This window comes from Amaranthus tricolor, chromosome 1, assembly GCF_026212465.1.
Source record: "Amaranthus tricolor cultivar Red isolate AtriRed21 chromosome 1, ASM2621246v1, whole genome shotgun sequence".
In the NCBI taxonomy this organism is placed as follows: domain Eukaryota; kingdom Viridiplantae; phylum Streptophyta; class Magnoliopsida; order Caryophyllales; family Amaranthaceae; genus Amaranthus; species Amaranthus tricolor.
The window spans coordinates 36,282,440-36,291,813 of record NC_080047.1 but is presented as its reverse complement, the minus strand read 5'-3'; positions in this window follow the sequence as shown (position 1 = coordinate 36,291,813).

Below are 9,374 nucleotides of genomic sequence, written 5' to 3'. Positions count from 1 at the left end.
TCGAAAAAATCAGTGCTCTAACTTCTTGAATTCGCTCCCGTTTTCCTTGCGACATCTTCTTGCTGAAACATCTAACCGTTAGAGGTATGTAGTACTACTGAATTAAGGTTTTGTTCTTCATTGTTGTATTTTATTTTTTCTTTAAAATTGAATTCGTTTTACAAATCTGCTTCCTTTGGCTGCAGTTTTTCCTATTGAATTTCCTGTTTTTTTCTTGTAATTTGTTAATTGATTGTTGTTGTGTGTGAATAATGTATTAGGGTTCCTAAAATTAGATAAATCAATAAGATTAAGAAATTGAAAATCTGGAAAAAAGCAAGTAGTTCGAAAATGCAGCATTCTAAGTTGGGCAATGTTAGGGTAGATGAGGTGGAGCTCGAAAGATCTGATGTTGCACATGAGGTTGTGGATGAGTTGGAAAGAGCAAATGTAGATGTTGATGTTGGGTAAATGGGACCACCAAACACATATACGGGTTATAAAGAATGTGTAAGTGCTAACCCTAGATCTAAAACAAATAACTCAGCTGCTATTTCTACCCTAAACCTTACACCAATTGAGAGAGGCCACATACAGCAAGAACTTTCTGATTTTGAGGATAGCAGTGATGATGATTACAGTTGTGGTGATGAAGATGAATATGAGGATGATTCTGATTTGTTTGCAGAAAATGTAGTTTATGGTCTCGATAATGTGTTTATAGGTGATGATGAAATTAGATTGTTAGTAGATAAGGAGGTTGATGAGGAAAACAATAAAGAGATATACTTTAATGATGATGAACTGGAGTCTGATGATGATGATTTGGGTGCATTGAATATTGATGAGGAATGTATAGGAAGCTATCCTACATTCAATATTGAGGTTGATTTTAAGGGTAAGATCAATTTGTCTTTAGGCCTTAAGTTTCCTTCTACATATGTCTTTAGAAAAGCATTAAGGTACCATGCTATGGAATGTGGTTACAATTATTATTACCTGCATAATGGTAGAAGTAGGATAAGTTTCTATTGCTACAATAGATGCGATTGCGTGAAATCCAAAGCTAGAATTGTGAACTGTGTTTGTGGGAAGGATAAGTAGTGTTATTTTAAGGTTCATGCTGTGAAGTTGAAAGATGAGGAGACACTTCAAATAAGGAGTTATTTTCCCGAGCACACTTGTGGTCACCAACACCAAAATAACAAAGTCACTGCTTTGTATTTAGCTGAGAAATACATACAGGATTGGAGGGAAAATCCAAATTGGGAGTTAAAGGCATTTAAGAAACGGGTAAACAGGGAGTTAGGTTGTGAAGTGAAGTACTCTAAGTGTTACACGGCTAAAAGAATTGCTAAGAAAAAATGAGAGTTGGTGATGCTAGTGAAGAGTATAGCAGGGTGTGGGATTATGCGGAAGCAATAAGGAGGTTTAACCCAGGAAGCACTGCAATCGTGAAATGCATTGGAATAGACACACCTCCACCCTTGTTTCAAAGGTTGTATATATGTTTGCCAGAATGTAAGGAGGGTTTTGTTGCTGGCTGTAGGCCTATTATAGGTGTTGATAGGGCACATTTGAAGGGACTTTTCCCTGGGGTGTTGCTGACTGCTGTAGGTAAGGATGGGAACAATAACATCTTCCCTGTTGCATGGGCTGTGGTCGAAACAGCTAACGTAGAAACTTGGACTTGGTTTCTAAATCTCCTCGTAGAAGACCTAAAGTTGGTTCGTCCATCAAGTAGTTGTGTAGAAGCAGGATGTGAAGATTTTACTTTCATAAGCGATAGGCAAAAGGTATGAACGTAATAACTTGTTAACACATATCTTGTTTCAAATTTAACTAATGTTATAACCCTAATACTAATTTGTGGACAATGTAGGGTTTGATTGAAGCTTTGAACTCAACGATTCCTGAAGCTGAAATTAGGTTCTGCTGTAGGCATATTTGGGCTAACTTCAAGATCAAGTTTCCTGGAGAGTTGTACAAACATCACTTTTGGAAAGCAGCAAGAGCTTACAATAAGGTATGGAATCAAGTGTACAATTAAATATTTGAATGTAATGTCGAACTAATTTGTGGACAATCTGCCTTTCACAGTTTCATTTTGAAAGAGAAATAATTGCAATAAAGAATATTTCTGTTGAGGCATATGAATATCTAGCAGCTATTCCTGCTAAACACTGGTCTAGGCATGCTTTTTCTAGTAGGAGTAAGTCTGGGATGTTATTAAATAATTGTTGTCAGTCATTCAATAATGTGTTAGTAGAAGCAAGGGGGAAGCCCATAATTTTTCTTATGGAGTAGATTAGGAGATATGTGATGCAAAGAAGTGCATCAAAAAGAGAAGGGTTGAGTAACTTTAAAGGTGTGTTAATGCCAGCTATCACCAAAATGATTGAAAGAAATTCAAAGGAAATATATGGTTTGAGGGTAATCCCAGTGGATGTGTCTGAGTTTGAGGTGGATGATGATGAAGAATCTTACGTTGTAAACTTGACAAATAAGACTTGCATTTGTGGAAGTTGGAATCTTCTTGGGATCCCTTGTAAACATGCAATGGCTTGTATTTTTATCAGAAAATTAGATCCCAGTGAATTTGTCCATGAGGAGTATCTTGTAGAAACGTATGCAAAGACGTATGCTCCAAAGTTTTACGGTATGCCAAGACACAAAATGTGGCCGACAACCACTTTAGCTAAACCTCTACCTCCACCATTTCGAAAGATGCATGGAAGGCCTAAAATGAGGAAAAGAAAAAAAGAAACCGATGATGGTAAAGGATGTAAGAAGCCTGTAAGTGCTGTTCGAGAATTCAAGCAACGGAGATGTGGTAATTGTGGTGACTTAGGTCACTACAAACAAGGATGCAAGAATCCAGCCAAACCACAACCAACAAAAATGAAGTCAAAGGGTGGAAGGCCTAAAATGGGAACTTCTTGTACTCAACAGTCCTCACCAAATGATGTTCCTTGCTCCAATAGTCAACAAACGCAAAGTGCAACAGCAGCATCTACTTCATGTATAGTGGATCAACAAAGTCAAATATAGAGCTGTATAAGTAAATTGAAGTTGAATGTAATGTGCTGAATTAATGTAAGACATATACTGTGTACTGTGAATGTACTGAGAATGTACTGTGTTGAACAACATGTAAGCAAATCAGTATTTGAATTGAGAATGTACTTTGTTTCATTGACTTACTATCTTGAATTAAGTGAATTTGTTAATTATAGTAACCTCACTGTGTTTTGAGAAGTAGTCATTGCGTGCATCATTCTTCATATGGCTACTGAATGTAAGCAAATCAGTGTTTTGTACATGTGTTGTGCATTTTGTTGTGCAGCATGTAATTGCTGTATGTAAGCAACTTGCTATATGTAAGTATACGAACTGAGAGTGCACTCCGTTGTTTAAGATCAATGTTAAGATGGTTACTGAACTTGATTAGTTCTGAGTATGTGCTGAAGCTGATTCATTAAGTGCATTGTGTTGTGCAGCAAAAGAATTCATTGAGTATGTAAGCAAATGAGCCATCTGATTTCCAACACCAACATAAAACAAAAGAATTCAGTTACTGTCAATTAAGTGCAGCAAATTTAGTCACTTTGAATAATTCAGTTACTTTGATGAATTGTGTACATCTTCATTGTGTACATAACACAAAAGAAGGCATTGACTTATGCAGCAGTAGTATTGAGTCAGTGCAGGAGCATTCTTGAAAAAGAAAGCTGAAATAGTGCTGAAATAAATCAGTGCTTTGAAAACAAATCAGTGTTCCAGGCAGACACAACACAGCAAACACAGCAAACACAACATACATTACATAAACAGATCAAATAGATATTACAGAGCAAACACAGCCATCCGATTTCCATGCATAAACAGAAAGCAAAGACAAGTGTATTTACAATACCTGCAAAGAAATTAAATGGAAAAAAATAAACACTTAATTCATTCATTCATCAAGATCATGTTACAATACCCAAATCACTGTTACAATTATTCTTAAATAGGTCCTAAACTTCAATTACTAGCCTTGATTAATACAAGAAACACCAACAAAAAACAAAAGAAAAACCCTAATACAAAGCTTGTAATCTGATTTCCATGCTTCCTCTCATTCATCCATTTCTTCTTAATCCTTTTAATTTCTGAAATTGCTTGTTCCTTTTCATGTTCCAAGCAACAAACCCTTGATGTCAAAATCTTGATTTCGGTTGCCAATTGTCGCTTCTCCTCCACAAGTTTCTTAGTGACTTCTCTTTGCCAAAACAGTCATTTCAGGTTCATCAACCAATTTAAACTTTTTGCATCCCCTCCAATTTGTATCAGGATCATAAAAAACGCAAGTCTTAAACCTTCTTCCTGGATTTTCCTTGGTCCATGAAACCCTCCTTGCAAAGGGACCCACATTTTTCAGGTATCGAATTTTAGGTTGAAGAAGAAGAAGACATTACTAATTACCTGGAAAAAATTGGGTTCTTTGAATGATTTAGGGATTGTAAATCAAGGGATTGATAGAAAGAAGGGAATGATTTAGGGTTTTTCGAATGAAGAAGGAGGAGCAAATGCAATGAAGATTCTGAAATGAAGAACAAATAAAGGATTATAAGCTCACGTGACTATCACGTGATAGTCAACCGTTAATTAAGACAGTCATACGCTAAAAACCGTTATAAGGTAGTCTTTTGGAAAAAAATGTATTATATAAGGTAGTTTTTTGCAAAAAATTTTAGATAAGGTAGTTTTTTTGCAAATAGAGGTATACAATAGGTAGTTTATTATAATTTTCTCAAAGTAAAACCTTCTCTAAATCTTAATATTGAAATCTGAATAATAAATTATTTATGTAATTTGGATCTAATGTTCTAATTTCTAAATAAAGAGCATAAATATTGTACCTTACAGATTTGCAAACCCAAGTGTGGAAGAACAGTGGTAATATATTAGTACGTAATGTCATTCTCACTTCTCGTTCCTCGTAGTTACCATGGTCCATGAGAGTCAGAGATATGCTCAGATGCTACAAATTATGTGGGAAAAAAAATAAACCGTGATAGAAATTTGTTTGGGGCTCAGATTCACCACATTTCACGTGCTCACTAAACTCTTTTCAATTTTTAGTTAAATTTAGTACAACTTGTCCTGTATGAGACCGTCTCATGGTGAGACGATCTTAAAATAAGTTCATTAAGTCAAAAGTTTCTATTATTGGACTATTTAACTCAAGTATGAAGCATATTTTACGGTGTGATCGTCTCATACAGGAATTTGTGAATTTAGTGTCCCCGGTGAAATATATTTGGTTGAGTTGGGTTCGGATTCGCGTTCAAATCATATATAAAGCCAAAAATATTTGATAAATAACTTTTAATCGAGCTGAAAAATAAGCTATAAAGCCAAAACTAAAAAGCTATTCATAATACTAACTTTTTTAATCGACTTTTAGTTTGTGGCCTATTTATTTTCTAATAAATAACTAACAACCAACAGTTTCTATAAAAACTTTCGGAACAAGTGACTAATAAGCAAATAATTCAAGCTGACAAAATCAACTAACAACTTCAAACAAAAATTTCCGTTAACTGCTATTTATCAAACAACCTCACATTCATAAATAGTATAAAGGAAAATTTATCCAGAATAATCCAACCTATTCACGATTTTCCTACAATAATCCCAACTATCGATTAACCATGAATAATCCCAACTATTGACTCACTTAACCTGTGCTGTTGTTGCTCTTGTTTTTACCGGTGCAACAGGTAATTTTCTGGCATTTAGTCAATAGTTGGGATTATTGTAGGAAAATCGTAAATAGGTTGGATTATTCTGGGTAAATTTTCCATTTTTTAAAATATTTATCTTTTTTTTTATATTCAAAATGACTTGCTACAATAGGTAGCAGGTCACCCGGGTGTACCCAAGGCAAAGACCCTCCTAAGTTCGGATTATTCATGGTTAATCGATAGTTGTGATTATTGTAGGAAAATCGTGAATAGGTTGGATTATTCTGGGTAAATTTTCCTAGTATAAAATAGTTTATATATAAAATACATATATTTATATATAAAATAATTTATATTTCAGAATCAAATTATTGCGTGTAAAGTACTTAGTTGCTACCAAATCATGCATTAATAGGTAAGGTTTTTAAAAGATTTTAATCATCATACATATTTGATTTGATGAAAAAATTATTTTTGAAATAATCAATGTAATAAAATCTTTTTGAATGCTATGTATTTATATCATAACATGTTGTTTCATTTAGTAATACTCTGTGATGTCATCATTTGAATACTTATCAAGCTATTTTTATTTTATTTATATGTATTCTATTTATTTGTAGCTAGTTTTATGATTAAGGGTTCAGCTTGTATAGTAAGATGTAAACTGATGGATACAGTTTTGTTAAGTTTTTTCGTTGCAGGAACGTATCATTCTGAGGATCTCGTTCGAGCCAGGGGACGTTATTGTCACATCCTTCTTTATGGATATGGATTGCCGCATTCTTAAATTCCCTCCAAAAATCTAGATGATAGTTTCCTATGAACATAATACACTGAATACGATGAAGATTCACATTATATTTGCTTCTTCTTGTTGGAGTATTCAATTTGAAACATAACTACTCTAATATAATTAAATTGCTTCTAGAGTACGATATATTTACAATTTGAATATAAGTTTTGACTTAAAGATTTTACTTTGAAATCTAAAAGAAAACCATATTTTCATAAATTCAAAAGAAGCAATCTAACGAAAATGTGACAAGAGTACAATATTTTCAGCATTAGCATTGCTGGTCCAAATTATCTCATTTTCTAATTACAAATTACAAATTACAAATACAAATTACAAAGCAGCTTGTCTTGTATGAGAGACCGTCTTATTATATATACAATTATCTCATTTTTCTAATTAATCACTTTAAATTTATAAGTGATAACTTGAACAGTACACAATATTTTTGACACTTCATCAAAATGTCACCATTCTTAGAATATTATCGTAATATTTCAATCTCAAAATTATGACAATTCTTACAAGTGTCGCTAAGTATTTTGGTGACATTTGATTAATGACATGATATTAATACCTTAAATGTCATAATTAACACTATTATTTATAGTAACACGAATTAGTCCAATAAAAATAATTTTATTATAAAACCTGTCTAATTTAAGAATTTGTGATATTCAAATTGTTATTCTCATTTTATCGCGTGCCTTTTAAATTACTCTTAAATAAATAATGGACAAATATGAGCAAGAACATTTGTAAGGAGTATTACGTAGGACTGTTTAGTCAATGCTCTTCGTCATTTCCCCTTGAAAATGATGCTCTCACTTTCTCGTCCGTGACCGTCACCATTTTGTATTTGATACAATAAATAAAATAATATTAGAGACAATAATGATCATGCATGCATGCATGTCCTTAGAAACTTAGTCAATGGCACTAACTGCCATATAATGATACAATTTTCATCACCTAGTTAGTAGATTCAAACTCACAATTCAACCTAAAAGAACATATAACATATTCTGAGACTTCAATCTTAAAGCTTAATATTTTTTGTTGAAATGATTATTTAATATGATATTAAAACCAATGTATAAAATCACAAATTTGTATCTCGATTAATCAGTAATTCTCAACATTTAAAATGAAATATTAAACACCAAATATGATAAAAATATGAGTTGTATCCAGACTTTTAATCCAAAAGTTTCTCGTTGTACGAATAGACGTGATAGCATATATATGAACTAACCTAGAATTTTAACAATACGCTTGTGGTATGCTTGGTCAGTGGTACTAAATGGAAGTGATGAGAATGATGATTTATAGTGTAAAATTTCATTAAAATTTTCATGTCATTCCCACGGTGATCGAACTTTGATCATAAGAAGGTTAATATGTGTACAAATTTCGATTACCACCTAATACCATCTCCCACAACGGTAATATATTTGAATGAATTTTATGAAGAAAATGAGATGGTTAAAGTTGGACAAACATGGGCATCAAGGTAACCAAGAGATTTTTCAACTAAAATTACTCTAATTTTCATTCCCAAAACCATCATTTAATACCACCTACCACATGGACCGTTAAGATTATAAATTATAATTTAAAAATATGTTATATACTCTATCATTGTCTTTCAATAGGATTTGATAGTAAGTTTTTATGGTAATAGAATTAAGTTGTAATAAATTTATATGAATACCATGCTAATTAACATACTACTCCTATGATTGATGATTGATGATTGATAATTGATGCTTAACTGTTTTCCTTTTTCCCCATAAACTTAAATGTGTGAATTTTGGTGGTAGAATATGATGGCTTACTAGTCACTATATTTGCCATCTCCATTGTAGGTTACCTTATAAGTATAAAGGATCAATAACGCGGCCAAATAATTCATCCAACAAATTCCTTTTTTTGGTTAGTTGATGAATCTTGAAATAAATTTACAACCATATAATGACATAATGGTCTAGATGCATATAAATTCTCCAAAAGATGGGCCAAGAATTTGACATTTGTGTCCAATATTTTTCACAATTCTTTTCCTATTGGGTGGTTAAGAGCTCACTCTCAGAAATAAGGTAATGAATTTGATTCTTACATTATTTTAAACTTTTTATCATTTCTGTCAAATCTATTGTCGGATAAAAGTGTTTATTGAGCAAGAAAGACCAAACGTGTGTTTGATTGGTTTTTTTTTTTTGGGTTTTTCAGCACGCAAGTCTTCTATAAGACCATCTTGATCATCATGAAACGGACCCATATAATTAACCAATTCTTCTAATTAATCACACTATAATTACTTTAAATTTATAAGTGATTAATTTAAGATTTCATTTTAAAGTTATAATTGGCTCATTTGAAGATTATAAGTAATCATTTTAAAATTATAAGTAATCACTATGAGACTATAAATATATATTAATTGGGTTAGCCTAATGGAGATGATTTCACCATGATATTGTATTATTTGAGAATTTGTCTTGAATTTTTGGTTGACTTCTTACCTTTATAACTCTTTAGTTAGGTCAAATACTCAAAAAAGTATTTAACAAATAAAATTCAAACCGTCCAAAGCTAACTTTTAAGCCAAACCTAAAAATTAAAGGTAGCCTTTTATTTTATCTTTTACTTCCTTTGTTTTCATTTATTCTTCCTATTTACGTTTTGTATAGATCCTGCAATGCAAACTTAGAAGTCAATAATTTTGATTGTGCGTTTTCAAAATTCTAAAAAGTTGATATTTTGAAAATATATATCAATACGAATCTATTAAAATCTCACATGAATATGTTTTTTCATAAAAATCGATGAAAAATCATAGTAAAAGTTTAACACTAATTGAGAGG